The sequence below is a fragment of the Manis javanica genome, chromosome 10 (assembly GCF_040802235.1).
Source record: "Manis javanica isolate MJ-LG chromosome 10, MJ_LKY, whole genome shotgun sequence".
Taxonomy (NCBI): domain Eukaryota; kingdom Metazoa; phylum Chordata; class Mammalia; order Pholidota; family Manidae; genus Manis; species Manis javanica.
In genome coordinates this window covers 36,691,767-36,711,492 of record NC_133165.1, presented here as the reverse complement: position 1 = coordinate 36,711,492, position 19,726 = coordinate 36,691,767, and the positions used below count along the sequence as shown (strand labels likewise).

The 19,726-nt window shown below is 39.3% G+C and overlaps 1 protein-coding gene across 7 annotated transcripts in view; it reads right to left on the bottom strand.

The window, feature by feature from the left end:
* Positions 1–19,391, bottom strand: part of GTF2I (general transcription factor IIi) — a 113,643-nt gene extending 94,252 nt beyond the window's left edge. For 3 of the 7 annotated variants that reach the window (XM_073215208.1, XM_073215206.1, XM_073215209.1), the window contains exon 1: positions 2,607–2,700. The gene's annotated coding sequence lies outside the window, so the exon portion shown is untranslated. Of the gene's footprint in view, positions 1–2,606; positions 2,704–18,708 lie in introns of those variants that run through there. The other 4 variants (XM_073215207.1, XM_073215210.1, XM_073215211.1 and 1 more) reach the window with 3 other exon arrangements.
* Positions 19,392–19,726: the final 335 nt, after the last annotated feature.

The following is a 19,726-nucleotide window of genomic DNA, read 5'->3' as shown; positions in this document are numbered from 1 at the left end:
AAAAATTACCCCTTTCAATTTAGTTGAATATTTCTGATTTTAGCAAGAGATCAAGTAATCAAATGAACATATTACTATGAAAGGATGACTTTACAAGGGACTGAATGCATGAATGGGAATTTTAAAAACATATCAATGTATTAATTTACTGAAGACACCCAGGTAAACCTTACCTGAAGTCCTAGTAATTCCCCAGCACATGTAGAGCTGAGAGCATGAAAACTTTTGGTGAAAAATGTATGTATATCTTCTCCCTGTTATTAACGATGATCTATTTTCCTAGTATTAAAAACTGAATTAACTCCACCATCTGTTACCATGTCATTTAACTGCTAGGTTAGATTTGGGTTATCAACAAGCAATAAAGTATACATACTCAGGAAATACAACTTTGTAACAAGGATTAATAAAACAGTCAGTGAACAAACAGAAGCAGTTCTATTTCCCAAAACAAGATCTCTAGCCTGAATGGACACAGAAATTAGCAAAAGCAATGTGATATAAGGCAAAAGAATGGTTAAATCACAGAAACTATTTTCTCTAACAGCCTAGGTCCCATCCTTTTCTCTTACATAAATATGGTTAAGTAAATTTTTATTAAAATGTGGCTCAATCCAAATGGACAGCATAGGCATATAATTTTCCCATAACCAAAATATTCACTTAGAATATACTGCCATTATTTATGAAAGTTCTTAATATTTCTTCATAATCTCACTCTTCTTTAATTCTCCAACAAAAGAAAAATGTGCTCTCATTTTATAAATGCAATGATTTGCCAAGTTCTTATAGCCACTATCAGAGCCGGAACATAACATTAAGACAATTTTCTACTGATTGCTATTTCAACTTCTCTCTTTAAATTGCTATAAATCTGCTATGACACCATTCACACTCAATGACTGTTAAGAAATAGGACAGACACTACACCAACAGCCTGTAGGGGTGCCACAGGCCATCAGCTGTCCCATTTAACCACCAGAACTTTTCAGGAGGTGGCATCACAGCACTCTTTTGGAAGAACCCAGGAGGTCACCGAGTCCACTCAGGCATGGTGGGGAAGGACGGATTTGGTTTGGGACTCCCTGCTCTCTAGAAATGGGTGCAAAGGATAGCAAGAGATTCACTCTACTGCTCTTTGCCCATCCCATGAGGTTATTTCCCCAGATGAACAACCTTTAGTCAAGACTATGGAACATTCCCTGCACCCTTACTTGGTTACTTGTTCATTTTAAGTGGTAACATAAATGCATGTGTACCCCCGCCCAGAGAAACTGCTGCCTCTCTCTCCTACTTCTTCCACCATCACACAGTGGCATTAATGACAAACACCAGAGGACACACCAGGCCAGGCTGGTGACATGAGCTTACCAAGCAGGAGGCACAACGCACTGGTCCCCACAGAACCAGCAGCCAGGAAAGCCATGCTGTGAGTTCCTCAGACCACTAACCAACTCCATGGCCCCAGTGGGTCCCTCTTCTATGAATGGAGACACTAAATCAACTGCTTCTATGAAGGCTCCTTTCACCTCTGACCTCTTATGAGCCCTCTCATTTTAATATGAGTTTGATAGACAAAGAAGACATAAACATCTATTCATCATAACCATTGTGCTTTATTGTTCATCTTTTTAATTCACAACACAGTGAAGGAGAAAGTAAAAACCAGAAAAGCAAAATGGAAGGATCCAGGAAGCCTAGGAAAAAGACCTGCAAAGGAGATCGTATTCCATAAACTGCTTGAGTGATTTTAAACTGTGTGTGTTGGTGGGGGAGGGGGCGCACATGTTACCACTAAAAATGAACAAGTAACCAGGACATGATCTTTCGTATCTATCATATCAATACTCAGGTCTCCCAATAAAAGAGGCCACGAAACAAAAAATTTTAAGCAATTAATACGGGACAGTCAGCTCTTCACTCAGAGGAATGCAAAGTTATGTTTGTACCTCTGAATTTCATTAGTAATATTGGAACAAAAAGGAAAATGACCAAAATGATCATATACTCCAAAAAAAAGTAAATACCAAAAGGATGGGCCTTCAAATCTTTTTAAAAACAGAAAAGGACAATCACTGAACTGAGAAAATTCACAGGCAAGCCCATGTTAGACAAGATGACGACTTCAGTATCTGGATTTGTAATATAATGTACTTGCTCCCTCACTGTTTATCTCTGATGCTGTCTTGGTATAAAACAGGGCTGGTATGGGGAGGAAAGGAGATCACTCTTTACAAGGAAGAAGGCAATCATCCAGGGCAGAATGTCAGCAGTCAAGGGAACAACCTGGCAGGTATTCCTCCAAAGATGTTATGCAATACAGCAAGTCAATAGCCTTTGTAACATTTGTATTTAAATTAAGATGAAATGAAATAAAAAATTCAGTTCCTCAGCAGCACTAGCCACATTTCAAGCACTCATGAGCCACAAATTAATGGCTATGGTATTGAATATCACAAATAACATACTCATCATCACAAAAACTACACTGCTGTAGAGATTACACTATGTTGAGTAAACTTAGTGGCACCATGGCAGTAGTTGCAGTAAAAGAATGAGCTAATGAAGTAAAAAGAAAACCAGGGAACATAAGCCAGGATACAGACTGTGACCATCTTCATGTACGCATTCTTCACTGCTGATCTCAATGATTGATTTCTGGTACAAGACTATCCCCACAGAATAAGGAGCAAGGTAGATTTCCTGGGAAAAGGAACACAGAAGTACAGTTTTATGATATGTTAAGGTTATAATGCATCTGAGACATCAGGGACACAGGTTCTCAGGAATTTTAATACAGTGAAATTTCAAAGAGAACTTCCCTCAATTATCAACTAGCATCATCTACCTGCCATATTACACATTCTTACAGAACAAGGTATCATTTATACAGCTGCGAAATAGCCCATCAAATGGACTCACACAATTTCTCTTAACATCTTCATAAGTATGGCTTGTCTTTTTATCTCCACATTTTAAAATTCTTGCTACTGAAATAGATAAATAGCATGAACATCTTCATAGCTCATGACCCACAATGCCAAAATTATTACATTGCTACCAAAAATGTTTAAACATGAAAATTCAACAGTCTCACCAACATTTTGGAGTGTTATGACCTAATCATGATGAATACCCTCATTACTACTAAAATATCTGGAGTTGTTTGGTTATTAGAGACACTTTTCATGGTTTTATTATTTATATTTCTTCTTAAATAACCCATTATCTACTTAAGGTTCTATGTCCATTACTAAACTGATGTCCAATGACAGCACTACAACTACTCTAAAATTGTTAATTATATGGTTGTAGCTAGCGCCTTGTTTGTATATACACATTTTAATTCTGTCTTTTTAAATGCAATACTGATTTTGTTTCAAACAATTCAATTTTCACTTTTTTAACCACATATTTATGACAGTCTGCTCGATCTTGTTTGCATCCCAGGCTTTCCTTCTACCTTAAATTAATCCTTTAGAATTTCTTTCTCATGGCAAACTGCTTTTGTGTACTAAAAATTCTTTATTCTTGGAAGTTGTTTTCAATGGAATAGGTATCTAGGTTTCTTTCAGCACACTGAGATTATTTCCTACTTTTGGCTTCATTGTATTTTGGCTTCCATTGTTGCTAATTCAGAAGTTATTTAGATTTTTTTGCAGGTAATCCCTACTCCACCACTGCTGTTTTTAAGATGTTTTCTTTCTTTGGTTTCCTAGTTTCACCATGGATCTAGATGCAAATTTTTTTTATTCAGCATGTTTGTCAGTCATTGGGCTTCTAGACTAGGGATTGGCATTCAGTTGTGGCAAATTCTCAGCTATGATCTCTTCAGGTTCTGTTCTCTGCCCCATTCTCTATCTCCTGTCCTACCGAGACTCAAATTAAATTTATGTTAGTCCTTAAGCCTCATACCCTTCTGTGTATTTTCTCATTTTTCCTCTCTGAACTAAACTTTATTTCTTCGGATTTATCCTCTTTCACTAATTCTTTCTTCATCTGTGCTTATTCTGTTTATCACCACTGGTTTGTTTGTTTGTTTGTAGGAGAGCAAGGCATAGGTTTTTATTTAAAGATAAAACCAGAGGACAGAGCTCCTGGCTCAAGCCAGGAAGGGACAAGAGTGTCCGGGGGTGGTGCATAGTCTAGGGGATTTATAGGCGGTTGAGAGACAAAGGGCTAGGGATGTACACCTGCTAAGTGGTCCCAAAATGTTTACCTTTGAAGAGACTTTTCTTACTAGTCTTCCTGGTTATTTACAAGAAAGTTATTGCTCTGATTGCCTCCCAGGATAGCAGCTTCCTGGTCTGGGAGCGTATCACTCAAGGCTGCCTGCTTTGCTCCCAAGGTGGACTGAGTTATTATCTATTAAAGAGTATGTTAAGAAACTTACTTTTTAACTAATTGGGTTTTAAAATGCAATCTTATTTTCAAGATGGACTCCTTCCTGTTTTTACTGTTATTTTGGGCTTGCTTGTTAAATTGCCCAGGTGACAAATCACTTGTTAAGGGCTGGAGGAAGAAAAGGAGCACCTGGGTCAAGTCAGAAAAATAAGCTGAGCCCAAAGCAAATCCCACAATGGATTATCTTGCTTTGTTTTTTTCCAGAGGCCCTCAACCTACTCTGTCCTTGTAGCAAAATAAATTTAGCTGCATAACCTTATTATATTATATACTTCTCTCATGGGCCAAGCCTCTCTAATCAGAGTTTGTATTGAGGCCAGGCTTATATACAGATGAGGCACTCCTTTTTCAGGGTTTGGGGATTAAATTGCTCCCATTTCTTCAGAATGCATGCCAGAGGCGTGTCTGGCTTTAAACTTGAAGAGGATGCTCCCATCTCCAAAGTTATCCTGGACGAGCCCCCAAAATGATGCCAGGACTCTTGTTCACGGAGTCCAAGAATGAACTTCACAAACACTCAAGGTAGGAGGAGCAAGGCAGAAGCTTTTATTTAGACATAAAGCAAGAGGACAGACCTCCTGGCTCACATGAGAGGATAAGAGAGTCCCCACCACTGTTTTTTTTGTTATTTTCATTTCTAGAATTTCCCTTTGTTGCTATGTCATATTTCACAATTTCCTACTCATAAAGGCTTTGACGGTTGACATATTTCTTTAAACGTCAACAGGGGTAGTTGTTTTATCGTCTCTGATAATTTAAAAATCTCAAGTCTTAGCAGGTGTGTTTCTGTTGTTTCTGGTGTTTTTCCTCATATTCACAGTACTTGTTCCTGTGTACACCTTAGTATCTTTTACTATGTTCTGGTCACTTCACATTAAAAATTTATTTTGAGGCCTAGGTATGAAAGCAGCTTCCTCCAGGTGTCTGGGAACCCTAGCTGCCTGGGATCACCAGAATCCAAGTCCCAGGCTTCAGGTTCCTTGGCCCATCCAGGGGATGTTCATCCAGAGCATAAATAAGGATACAGGACATCTTATCTCTACAGCACCCTTATCTAATCTGGAGTCGCAGCTTATTGAGGCAAAGGGCCTTCTATTTCACCTCTGAATTTTGTGCAGATTCTGAGCTTCTACTTCTGAGCTTCATACCATAAAGGTTTTCAGAACTCAAGTTAATGCAGTGGAAATGGCAAATGCTTTCAGGGCAAAAGTGAGTCTCACTGAATTCTAACTTTCCTTTTCATATTAGCCCTTCAAAATTCCTCTTATCAACTTTTTTTTATCTTTACAAATTTTGTTTTATAATTTTATTCTTGTTAGTCCCACCAACTCTGGGAACTACACCTTTTATATTCTTTATTCTCTAGAACAATTTCTGAATTAGCCAGAACTATCTTGGATTGCAAGGTTACGAATTACCAAGTAAACCACCTCAAATAAATAAGCAAACTTTTGGTTGTTTAATTATTCAGCCTAAAGGCTGCACTGACTCCACACACAGCTAGATTCCAGAAACACATCTGCTAGGTCTCACTTCTCCTTGAGCAGAAAGATTTTTTTCCCTAAGACAGAAAGGAAAACCACATCTTTACACTTACCACACACCTGTACTGTGATTCCAGAGGATGTAGACTATTTTATCTTCCTACTACTTTTTGCACAAAAGTTCTAGGGGTTTGTGTCAAGCCTATTCCAAACACAATTACTGTGGGTAGTCAGACAAGATTACTCCAGGTAAACAGTGATTAGCAGCCCAGCTAGAACCACAAAGAATAGGAAGGTAGGCAAGTATTCAAAAGGCAAAGCAGGACACTGTTATCAGGAGAAAAGGGATGAAGAATCATGACAGCTACACAAAAATAACAGCTACTTGAGTCTGAGAAGTATCTTCTTTCCCACTTTTTCAATTTTCGTAATTCTTCCATCCTGAATGTTTTCGGATTTCATCTTTTTTGCTTCCCTGATTTGATTTTAATTCTCCTTTCTGAGTTTTAAAGATGAACTCAACTGGCCTGTGGCTGTTTCATTTATCCTTTACCCTAGTCAGCTATTGTTTCAGATGCAGCCCCTGCCTTTTCTCTCTCTGAAAACAGACTCCAGCATTTCTTTTAAATCTTCTGTTTCTCGTTGCAGATCCATTTCAGGGCTTAGGTTTATCTGTGTCCTTACTGTTCTGTTGTACCTCAAAATAAGCAAAATACCACATAAACATTTTTATTTGACCATACTTCTGTTCTTAATTTACTGACCCCAGCTGTTAATGCTGAATGGCAAAATAATAAAAGTTTTATAGTGGATCAGATAGAGCTCTTGAAGATTTTCTCATGTGCCACCATCACTCTTAACAAAAAAATTAAGGTCCTTAATATTTTTATTATGGTGATCTTGAAAATACTATATTTTCAACATATTTCTGCTTCTAATTAAGCTTCAGATCAGAATGGTAAGTGGGGAATGAAGCATAAGTCTGATCTTGTTTACTACATTCATGCCCTAGTTCCTTTTGTTTTATTGTTTTGTCATTTTCAACAGCTTCCCATTTCTATCATACAATCTTAGATCAAGAAGAAAATTCAAGATTTTTTAGTGCAACTTCTTTGTTCCATTATTTGAGAATAAATGAGAAGTCCCCCTACCCAAAACGATTAACTGTCTTGCTAAGGTCATACAGACAGTTAATTTTATAATAAGCAATTAGAATCTGTATCTCCAAATTCCAAATTACTTCTTTCATGCACCATAATCATCAACGAAATGCAGATCATAAAAAGAAAAAGAACCTATGGTAAATCATTATACAGTGATTAGAACTGTAATACTAAGCAATCTTTATGCGGGCAGTAAGTTAACTGCCACTCATCACGAACTGAAGCAAAAGTGTATCTTTTTTGTCCATAACTCAAAAGATTACAGTGGACATAAAGACATACTTAACAAATTAATGTAAGTCATATTCTCTGAAGATAATGAAGGTTTTGGGTCAAAGAAAAAATATGAATGAGTTACAAACATACACATTAACATGCACAAAATGTGGACAGGCACATCTGCCAAACATCCTTTAACAATGATAAACAGCCATGAGTGTTGAATTTAAACAATTTAACTTGGTAAAATTTTAGTAAAACCCAAGACCAACTCTCAAAAATAGACTTAAACTGACCAAAACATTATTTCATTTTATTCTCAAAAAATGTTTCACAATTTTATTCAGACTGCTAGTTACCTCATTTTCTTTACAGTAAGCAATTAAGATCTACCCCGTACATTTACTTAATGTACAGTGAAATGAACTTCAATATTGCAAAAATCAGTAACTTTCCTAACTCACTTTTTCTCTACTAGAGCCATAATCACTAAACCCTAGGCACTTGGATGAATTAAAACTAAGAAAACCCTATCATCTCCATAAATGCTGAAAAAAAACTAAGAAAACCTTTTAAATTAGCTGAAATATCCACCTCTAGGATACAGTCCATGGAAACCTTAAGACAGATTGAGGGCAGGTAATATTTGATTCTGTAATTACTCCACAACCTTTTACCAGGAAGATCCTCCATCCAAACTGAAGTTACTGATCTCTACTACAAAAAATGCAGCGTGACTTTCCTATGTTATGGAGGTTTTTTTCTGGGCCAGGATTTAAGATGCTACCTCCCTTCATTTTTTTGTGTGTCTTCCAGTTGTCTCCAGGCTTTGAGATCTAATCCCAGGTTATTTTTTTGGATATGAGGTAAAACTCAAATTTACCAATTCATTTTATTAAGAGCCACTAAAGCCAAGTTTCAACATAATAAATGACTAAAGGTGCCATCATAATCTTAAATATACACACTAATATCTTTAGCAAGAAGTATAAAGTTTAAGTTCAAGTATCTCTTAGGGAAAAAGTAAAATGGGATTCAAACTGTTAAAAAATAAACATTTTTATAAAAGAAAGTAATTTCTTCCAAATGATGAGTACTAAGGAAAAGTTAGAATTCATCATCTAAGCCACTACACATTTTGTCAAAGATGGTGCCTAAAACAAATAGGAAGGATCTAACAGTTAAATTGGCTGACTTCATCCTTAACAACATTCGATCACATTAAAATTGGTTCAGGTTATCATGTAATACTATATTCTGGCAATCTTTTAGACTGCCTAAATCTTTCTACCTCTGAAACTGATGGTAATTATTACCCCATTCTACCTGTAATAACTAATCACTAAAAACTAAAGAATCTGTTCTGCACGAGAAGAATCTTATTCATCCCTAAAATGTCAGTATACATTTAGTTCAGTTTGGATTATAAACACAGAATTTATAAATGTCTCAACACTTTTTCCAACATACTACCATCTGTTCTAATTATGTCCACATAGTAGCTTCTATAGAAAATATGTTTAAGATAATTCAATGGCCCTATTGTCTTATGAATGATACCAAATAAATTAACTTGGTATCTTAATGTGTTTATTACAAAAGAAGGACATTTGCCTAACACATTTGATGCAGCACACCTTTTTTAAACACCAGAACTGCTGACAACTTGGAAAACAACGTGTATTTCCCAAAATCACAGGATTACTAAGTAGAATCTAATCCATATCTGACTGCTCTTATTCCCCATGTCCTTTCAAACCACACCAAACGCTGCAAAACTTAATCTTTTGATATTTTTAAAATTCTACCATTCACAGTATTTAATTTTCAGAAAAACACTAAGTTTTTATGGACTTAGATAACAACTACAATGGTATTAAGTCCATGAACTATCTTCATCCCTAGAAAATAAAACAAAAATTCCCAGCCTCAAGAGAAAAAAATTCCTCAATTCCAAAAAGAGGTATTTTTCATCACCCTAAGTATTGCCACATAAAATACTTAACAAAGTTAAACACAGAGCACACCACCGTACCAGGTAATCAAAGTTAATACTAGTCACAGGACAAAGGGACATCATGTTTCATACCCAACAGAATGCACTGAGAACACTGATATTCCTGCCCCAAATGCACTGCACAGACCCGCTATGAGAGAGACAGTCTATAAAATGACTGACCTGCAATCTACAAAAAGATCAAGGGCATGAAACTCAGACTGAGGAACTGTTCTCAAGTACATTAGAGAGAAAACTGAGTGAAATGTGATCCTGGATCAATAATGTGACATTTGGCATAACATGAATGGGGTTTCGGGGTGAAGGAGGTTTAGGAAATTTATTTGCTATTCCTATAACTCTTCTAAGTTTAAAAGTGTTTCAAAGTAACTCTTAAAGCATTAAGTACATATTTGGTAAGCTAATTAAAATTTCTCCAATTTTTCTTGGGTGCTTGACTCTTGATGCTTTTCCTGTCACAGGTGGCAACACTAGACATGGGAGAAGAAAAAGGATGTTAAACAGTAAATTACAGATGACAATTTGTCTCTCTGACCTAAATAAACCAGAAACAGGCTGTTTTTTTCTTTCCTTCAGAATTTTAAGGAGGGAGTGACTGAAATGCATTAAGTAAATATATCCACAAATGTAAACAACACACACTTCATGTAGAGATCATCAAGTAAAACCTATGATGACCCGGTAAATCAGGGTCTTTGAATCTGGATGTGTTATTGACTCTAAGTCTGTAACCTGGGGTTGGAGTAGCAGAATCCTCTCATCCAGGTATCAAAACAGTGCCTTCCACACCATGTGCACTCAGAACATTTGCTGAACTCAAGAATGAATACTAAGCTCATTTTTTCTCCCAAAACTAGAATTTAGTCACACCGAATGCCACCAAATAGCAGATCACTGGCTACAATGTGTAATGTAAGTCAGAATGTGTAATTAGTAATTTTACCCCAGGTAATTCTACATGATTTTTCAACCATGTAGACACACATACAGGTAAGATTAATAGACAGTGCTCCTCAAATTTATCAGCTAACATTATTAGCTGTGCTTAAACTATTGTGACAACTGGGAATTGGTACACATGTAGTTAAGAGCATGGGCTCTGAATCTGACCTCCTACGATTATATTAAAACTGTCCCTTACCATGGTTTTTTGGATTAGTTAGGGTCTCAAAACCTCATTATCCTCAACTTCAAAACAGGAATTCTAACAGTGCCTATATACCTTAGGACACAGGATTGACATGAGGATTAAATTTAATGTAAGTAGTGCTTAGAACAGTAAATGCATAACAAACTCTCAAGAAATATTACTAGTTATTGTCACTGGAATTCTTGACCAACTCTCCCATTGCACCCCACTATCCCAATTTTGACATATCCTCCAATAGGAAGCTTGCTACTTTTAAGTTAACAATTGCAGTTACTAGCCTAGTTAAAATTAATCCTTTTAATGAATCTAAATCAGTCTCTGTCACTTCCACCTCCTAAAAGAGCCTTCCTTGTTCTAAGAATGAGATCTTTGAATACACTGTGCTCCCTCCACAATTCTCTTCTTGCAACCAAGCACTCCCCCAATTTGTCCCATATTTACCTGTAACATAGTTTCCAACACATTCCTCAGCTGCACCATCCTCAAGGTATTCTCTAGTTGGTCCAGGCAATGTCTCAGAACTGAACATAACATTTGGGGTAAGATCAATTCACCACAGCACACACTAGGACCATAACTCCTAGAATTTCATTATGCTTGTCTATTAAACCAGAACAGTATTTTAATTCACATTCCAAGAGTTTATCTCTTATAAAATAACCTGTTATTTTTCAAAGGAGTAAGCTAGGTTGGTGTTTCTCTCAGAGGTTGTTCCACATTTAACAATGAAGTATCAACTACACTGATGGACAGCGACTGCAATAGGGTATTGGCAGGGGATGACTAGATAATATGGGTGAATGTAGTAACCTCATTGTTTTTCTTGTGAAACCTTCATAAGAGTGTGTATCAATGATACCTTAATAAGAGTGTATATCAATGATACCTTAATTTAAAAAAAAGAAAAAAAATGAAATATCAAAATTTATATTGTTAACATATATATTTAACATATACACTTCAGCAGACAGATGAAGAGCCAAAAGCTCGTTTTATTTTAGCTCACTTAACTTTCATTAATTTTCAGAAATGATGTGTAATGGCCATTGCTTAGAAATAAAATTAGAAATCCCTAAGACACACCTTTGATCAAAACTGATTTTTAAGTCAAGGCTTAAAAGTTTTCCAATTAGGCTGTGCTCACATTTTCAGATACTAAATTTGTAATTTCTATCTGCTGAAATAAAGCTGGTAATTATGTCAGGAAAAAGCAGGTAATCGAGCTCTCAAGAAGAAACAAAACACATTTGAAGGGTTAAGATCTGAAATGATCTATGATCATGTCATATTTATATTTAAAACTTCCTACCCTCTCCACCCCATTTCAAAAAAAAATGTTGATACAAACAAAAGAACTAATTCTTTTTTTTTAAGCCAGGTGAAAGGAACAATGATGAAATACACAAACGCCGGAAAATGATGAAATACACAAACGCCAGGAAAGAAGATCAGCCCCTGGTAGGCCACAAGTTCAATTCTTAATTTCACAGGAGCCAAAACAATGCCCTTGAAAAACAAACAAAAAACCCTTGTTGGCTACTCAGGAAGACTCAACTTGGCACTACAGTTTAAGAGAAAATTTTCACAAATATATTAATTATACTTTTAAATCAACAGTCCAGATTTTTGACAAGCAGCAGCTTCCTTTGCCAATGTACAAAGAATGTGTCCCTTTCACCTTACTCCAGATTTAAAAATCATTTGGTATTGGAAAAGCTGGATCGCTTATTCTTTTTCTAACTTTGTATAAATGGGAAGAGGAAATGAAAATCAAGTAAAATCAAGTAACTATGATCTAACAAGTCTATCTGTATTTTTTTTAAATATACTGCTCACAGACAGCAGATAACAGCAAAGCTACTATGAACACCACCTTTGGAATCAGGAATTCAAGTTCTTGCTCCAATACTAGAGATGGTTGACCTTGGGATTCTGTAATCCCAAAGCTACCAGTCAGGAAAAAGACAACATGTGTTCTGACCTCACAAGGTTGTTATCGAATGTACACAAATACCTAACAGTGTTTCATACAAATATTCTGTACATTAAGCATCTAAAAATTTACATTTTATTAAAATAAAATTTTAAATACATATGTATCTATTTCTTTACACATAAACTCTCCAAATCCAAGTCTTAATGAAAAATTCCCAAGTAACTGTTCTAATTACCACAGCTAAATAAAATAACCTGTTTTCTGATGAGGCAGGAAAATTAATCAGAAAAAGTATCAAAATAAGTCACTGCCTTCCCCCCCATTTGTTATTTATTTTAAAGCATGTATGTGCAAGCAGGAAAACTAGTTTATATCAAATGCATTCTTCAAACATCATGTGTTAAAATTTAAGTTAAAAAAGTAACCTTACTCCAAATACCTAGAAAAGTAAGCTAGACTATAAGTATACAAAACTAAAGATTTTTTATCCCATAGCTCTCACCAAACAACACTTGCTCATACAGTTTTATCTTCCAAGAAACAGATTGTGTTCTGGGGGCCTCACCTAATACCTAACCCACCAAAAAGGCCCTCAGTATGTTGGCTAAGTGGATAAATGAGTACTCTTCCAAATGTGATAAAGGATCCCAGTTTTTCCAAAGCTTACAATATAGATGAATAATGGACAATAACTCAGAAGCTCATTTTGCTATAAGGAAACGTTTTTTCCTTCAAATAAGGCTACAAAATAAAGGAAAAAATTATGAAATAAGTAAGACTCAAAAAGTGAATACCTAATTGTGTAAAATGACTAAACTACTCCATTGTTTTGTAACAAATCCTAGAAAAATTACTCTGAAAGCTTTATGGAGATTATCACCACAACAAAAATACATAATGAGAAAATAATTTTCAATTTATTATAAAAAATACTATCATCTCTAAGAACTATGTATGCAAATGGCACCAAACACACACAGGGATTCTCAAAAGGTGGCAACCTATACAATCAGAATCTTCACAGCTGTCTAGCCAGGGTTCATATTAACCAAATTCCCTACATAGGATCAAACTTTTCACTCCTCTCTGCTTCTACAAATACCATAATATAATCATATACAGCAGTTCAAAAAATTATTTCCTTTGCAATGGTGTATAACAAAAACTTCAGAGATCCAAAAATCTGTAAGGATTAAGAAGGAAATTCCTACACCTGCTACAAAATGGATGAACCTCAAGGACATTATGCCGAGAAAAGCCACACATAAAATTATAAATATTATGATTCCACTTATATGACATATACCTAAAATTGGCAAATTCATAGAGACAAAAAGTAGATTAAAAATTACATGGGACTAGGGGGAGACAGGAATGTGGAGTTATTGCCTAATAGATTCAGAGTTCCCATTTGGGGTGATAAGACAGATTTTAGAAATAGTGGTGGGAATTGTATAGCACTGTGAATGTAATTAACACCTCTGAAGTAAAAATGCTTAAAATGCTAAAAATGCTTACATGGCAAAAAAAGAAAGGAAAACAATAGGAGGAAGAAGTATAGCTAATGGATCTCCTTGTACCCCTTTGCCAATTTCCAACTAATTTCAGAACTGGGGTCAATTTCTCTGTGCTTTCCTCAGGTATAAAATAGACGTAATACATGCTGTCATCAGCCTTCATCAGATTATTTCGCAAACAAAATAATGTAACTTCAAATATTCTAATGTCTGAGGCCAAGACCACTTAAATTAGTAAATTTTAGTTCAGATCCAAATTTTGGTCTGGACACCTCACCTATAAAGGTCTATTAACATTTGTTATTGTCAATAGTAAAAGCTTTATCTAATGTAACAAATTCTGAACAATATTCAAGTTTTCACAAATCAAGTTTCATCAATCAAACTGTCAATTTTTAATAAAAACATTTAAGTGAGTAGGGCCTGGCCACAAGTAAGCTAGCTAAGATTTTCTTACCTCCTTTAATTGCCCTATGAAAGCAAAGAAATTGGAATTACTCTTCAACTTCTTTATTAGTTTTATCTCAAATATACCAACATCCCCAGTGGGGAAAAAGGCACCACCTCTAAAATTTATGAGAGCTGAGGACAGAAAATAAGTGAATTTATGTGTAGGGGAACCAGTTTCAGAAGACTATTTTTCATATAAACTCACTATTCACAAGGTAGACATCATTAGTCTCCGTCAGACAAATTTTTAAGTTCTGCCTACTAACCAGGGCTCATTTTAACCAAATACCTAAATAGAACCAAACTCTGCACTCCTTTCTGTTTCCACAATTATACCATAATATAATCACATACAGCACTTCCAGAGGAAAAAAAAAATTTCCTTTGCAATACTACATAAACTAAACAATCTCACAGTCTCAAGGGAAAAATCCCAGGAAGAAGTCCTTGCCCTCACAGAGCTTATATTTTCAATAGTTTGTGGAGACTAACCTTGTAGTCAATATCACTAGTAAAATTCTTATTTCCTTCGAAAATTCAATTTCCCAGAAGTAGTAAACAGTATTTATTAAATGCTTACTGCACGCCAAATACCATTCCATACACTTGAACTCATCCAATCTTCACAACCTACAAGAGAATAGGTTCTAATTATCGTCATCCCCTTTTTAAAAATAGGGAAACTGAGGGAAAAATGTGAAGTTAATTGTCCGAGGTAACAGCCGGAAGTGTCTCAAGCCACGATTTGAATCTGGCAATCTGACTTCAGAACCCGTGTCTATACCTAATAAGCCTTACTCCCTCTATTATAAATTCATTTTGCCTCTCAAGTTACCCTTTTTAAATAAACAATTCTTTAAAAATTTTTAGTTTCTAATCAAGTTACAAACAAGGACCAACGAGTCAATCCTCCATCAACTCTCGACAATCGCTGGCTACAGACCAAACTTTCTCTTACTTTCCTACTAAGCCAGAGTGGGAAAAAGCAGAGCAGTGCCAGAAACAAAAAAGACATTAAGACAAGAACTGCAGAAAGGAGGAAAAAAGAAAACAAAAGACAGCAACAGGAAAACTGCAATGGTGAGAGCTCCAGTAAAGGACAGAAGAGAGGAAATGGTCAAGGAAGAAAGAGGAAAGAATGGAGAATTAGGAGTATCATGACAATACCATCAGCACTTCTGATCATTTATCCACAACTTTTCCAGTATACATACATCCTCTAAAATATTAACTCTTAATTTTATTCCCCCAAGCAGGGAGCCTCAGCTATGTTTTGGTTAACAGAATATTCTCTTCAAATTGCTTATGCTGACATTTTAAGCCCACAGATCACAAGGAATCTCAACTCCATAATTACAATGAACTAATTGCATTTCCAACTTTGTTATTAAAAAAGAGTAAGCTTAGCCCAAATAAATGCATATAATTTATGAAAAAAATGCTACCAATGTTCTCAGTGAATTGCTATTAATAAAATTCTGCACAGCTTATCTTTCAGGTAAATTGTCTCTAACACATTTCTCAAAGTAAAATACTGTTCTCCAAGTATTACTTCTCAAACAACTCTCCAAACAATTGCTTTCCTTTATACAATCATAAAACTCACTTATCAGCATCTGTTTAAGCCAGTGATTAAGACAATTTCAGATTAATTATACTACAAATTATGAAGATTGCAGTATTAAGACTCATGCTTTCGATGAAGAATGAAACAGAACTGAATTAGGTAGAATGCAATGCAAACAGGTAGTCACCAGAAAGTGACTTAAGGATTTAGTAATTTTTCAGTGTTTTATTTACTACTCATTTAGATGATACCCTGCAGCGGAGACCTTGTCTCTCCTGTGTTTTGGAACACATCATCCATTACCAAAAATAATGGAAATCTAACTGTAAACTAGCTGCTTCTACTACTTTTAAGTTTACTTTCCCCAGAAGTAACCCCATTATTTAAAAAAAAAGCCTTGTTTCTCAACACTTGTGCCCTAAGAAAAGGAACCCCAAGGCCTACATTTTAACAAAATCTTTGTGACCTTGTTCTTAAAAGCAAGCCAAATCACTGGAGTTGGGGGGCGGGAATCCGGAGCTCTGGCTGCTCAGGGCCCCTCACACTCCCACCTCTCCACCCCCCCACCCCACCTCCACCCCGCAAACCTTGTCCCAACGTCAAGCTCAGGCCCTATTCATCCCTTCCGGGTTCCCACTTTGACTTTACGTGGTGAGGAAGGACTATTTCACTCATCTCTAGATGACTGAGGAGATAATAAATGTCTGGGCCCTGAATGAATAAATGGGGGGAGCCAAGATTATTTAGATTTTTAATTTTTTTTCTGTACTTACGTCCATGGCTCCTTTTAAAACTGGAGACTTAATTTGTATCCATGGCTAACAAAACCGTAACTCTCATATCAGTTTTCCGAGCAATCTATATAGTAAGCAATCCAAAGTTATTTTGGTTAACACGCAGAATAAATTTCCCTCACTTACAACTTAATTTTCCCCTCGGTGAAATTACATCGAGCAGCTGGCAGCACGGCAGCACAGCAGCACGAGCAGCGCCTGGAAAGTGGTTAGAAATACAAATAATCAGCCCCACCCACACCTGAGAATCAAAACGTCCAGGGTGGGACCCAAGCGCCTGTGTTTTAACACTCGGCCCTACCGTGGCTGCTGATGCTCACTGCAGTTTGAAAACCAATGACTTACAGGTTAACAGTCACACACCGAGGTTCAAACCCTGAAGTCAAGGTTTACTCTGCTGCGTAATCAAGAATAACTTTACCCAGACTCTCTAGGCTTGTTCCTCATCTATACAACGGAATTACGGGATTGTTCTGAAAAGTGAATAGGAAAATATGTGTGAAGTGCTTAAAAGCGATGCCGGGTATAGAAACAGTCAAATGTTAGCTGTTGCTACTATTACATACAACGCACTCTGACAGTTGTAGACTGAAAGAGGGAGACAAACTCGGAAAAGGCTTAGTGAATTAATCCCTACCCTTCCAGGAGTTTAATACCTAGTGACTAGGGCAGACATGTGTACCCGAGGCAGAACCAAACACCTCTAGAAGAAATAAAGACGCCCTCTTAGGAGGGGCAAACAAGTTGATTAAGAAACAACAAATTTTGGCTGAACCACCTAAGAAACAGAATTAAAGAAGTGATTGCATAAGCGCAATAAAGTTCCACAGCCTGAAGAGAAGAAAAAGTCATTCCAGCCTAAAGGCGTGAGATCCCAAGACGGCGAAATCTGAAGCGCAAGGCAGGTGATCTCAGCGTCTGGAGATCTGACACCGCAAAAACACGTAGTTATTTAAACAAAAATCAGTCCCCTCGCATCACAGGCCTTAGCTTCGGGAAAAGGTCCGGCCTCCTCAGGGCACTCGAACGCACACTCTGCTTTGCAAACTAACTTCCGTTTTGTTTCCCAACACCCAAAGCCTTTTATGTCCAGTGGCCTATCAAGCCATTGTCTGCGGCAAAGTTGAACGCAGAGAGATAAGTCTGCACGGGCCCCGGAGTGAGCACTACTCCAACAGGACCCGACGGCTAAACATTCTCAGCCAGATAGTGGCGCAACACCGTAACATTAAAAAGACACAACTTGGGTGAGCAAAAGTGGGAGGGGAAGGGAAAGAGGACAGTTTTTTTGTCTTCCTCCCCTGAATCTCCATCTGGGTGCTGCCGACTCCAGACGGCTTATTTCCATGGCCTGAAGGCTGAGGTTTTCCTTCCGGTCATTGTGCTTATTTCCCCCAAAGAACAGGCCCCGGGAGGCCAGCGCGCCAGCCCGACCGGGACAAAGCCCACTCGGGGTTCCACCTGGGAGCCGGCAGGGGCGGGGCGAGGCGGGCCGGGAGGCACACCCCGACCGACCCGCGCCCGCCCGCAGTTACCAGGCAGCACGGCACCGCCCCCGCCACCCGCCGGCCAATCCGGCGCATCTGCTGCCTGGGCGCACAAGCCCCGGAGACACCAGGCCGAGCGCGACCCCACGGCTCGAGCCTGGCACCGCGCGCGCACCCGCACCGTCCGAGCCGGCCAATCAGCGGCCGGGCATGCGCAGCCTGCAGCCTCGCTCGCGCGCGGGCCTCACGCGTGAGGCCCCCCCCACGCGGCACAAGCGCGCGCACCCCTCCCCCACGCGCACCCAGGCGCGCGCATGCAACTGTCGTCCCCCGCGACCGCGTCTGCTTCTGCCCCACCCCCAACGCCGGCAGCCCGAGCAGGGGGTACCCGGGGTGCGCCCACGCGGCCGCCAACAGCCCCCGACTCCAGGCCCTGCAGGTCCCGGAGGGGGGAGTCTCAAAGACCCTACTCGTGATGGCAGCGGGGGCGGGGGCCAGGGATGAGGCGACAGGGACTCACCCGAGTGCAGCCGCCTCCAGGCAGCGCCGGGGCCGGGGGTGCCGAAGGGAAGCGAGTGTGAACCGCGCGCGAGCTGCGGCAGCGGTGGAACAGCCTCGGGCTGAGGCAAGCTAGCGAGCGGGCAGGAGGTGAGAGGGCGAGGGGCCCGGGCGTCTCGGCCGAGCTCCTGTCACCGCCGCATGGCCGCCCCGGCAAGGCCTCGTTCAGCACCTAGATGCGATCACAGGGGACCGAGGGAGAGGCCAGGGTAACCGTGGCAGGCAGGCAGACACGGCTAGAGAGCGCGTGCGGGGAAGCGGGGGGGCGATTGGTGGCCCCTTTTCTCTCCTCTCCGAGCTCTTCTCTCTCACCCTCCACCTCCTCCTTTTTTTTTTTTTTTTTTTGTTCTCCAAGTCGCGTTGCGCGTGCGCGCCGGCAGCGCCGCCCAGCGGGAGTTGTAGTTTCTGATTCGTTCCCACAAACGCGACGGCGGGGGCGGTGGACTACGACTCCCAGGAAGCTTCGCGCGGACGAGCTCCCAACCCGGGGACGCGGCTAGCACGGCGCCCGTCCCTCTCCGGCAAGGACTGTCAATGGAGGCGCGGGTGGTGGGAGCAAGAACATGGCTGCACCTGGGGCCTGCGCGGCCGCCGGGGTGGGGGAGGGGAGTCGGGGCGCAAATCCAGGCCAGAGGTAGCTGCACCCTGCTCCCTTCCGCGCTCCTGCCGGCCTCCGGCACTGTCCAAGACTCGCACTTAGTCTTGCACCCGAGATTCCCTGCATATTGCGAGGCCGGAACACGGCAAAAGCCGGCGAACCCTAGGCCGGCCGGCCGCCCTCCGTACTCCTCTCCTCCAAAAGAAACTTCCTCCACCCTGCACCACCCTCCGGAACACAAAGAACTTCTCTTAGTTTTGAAAGCTTGCCTCAAGCGGCCAAAGGAGACAGGCGCCCCAACTTTGGACGGGCGAGGGGAGGGGGCTCTAATGTTTGTATATACCGATTTATGAGGCTTTCCTGAGGAAAAGCCATGGAGTGG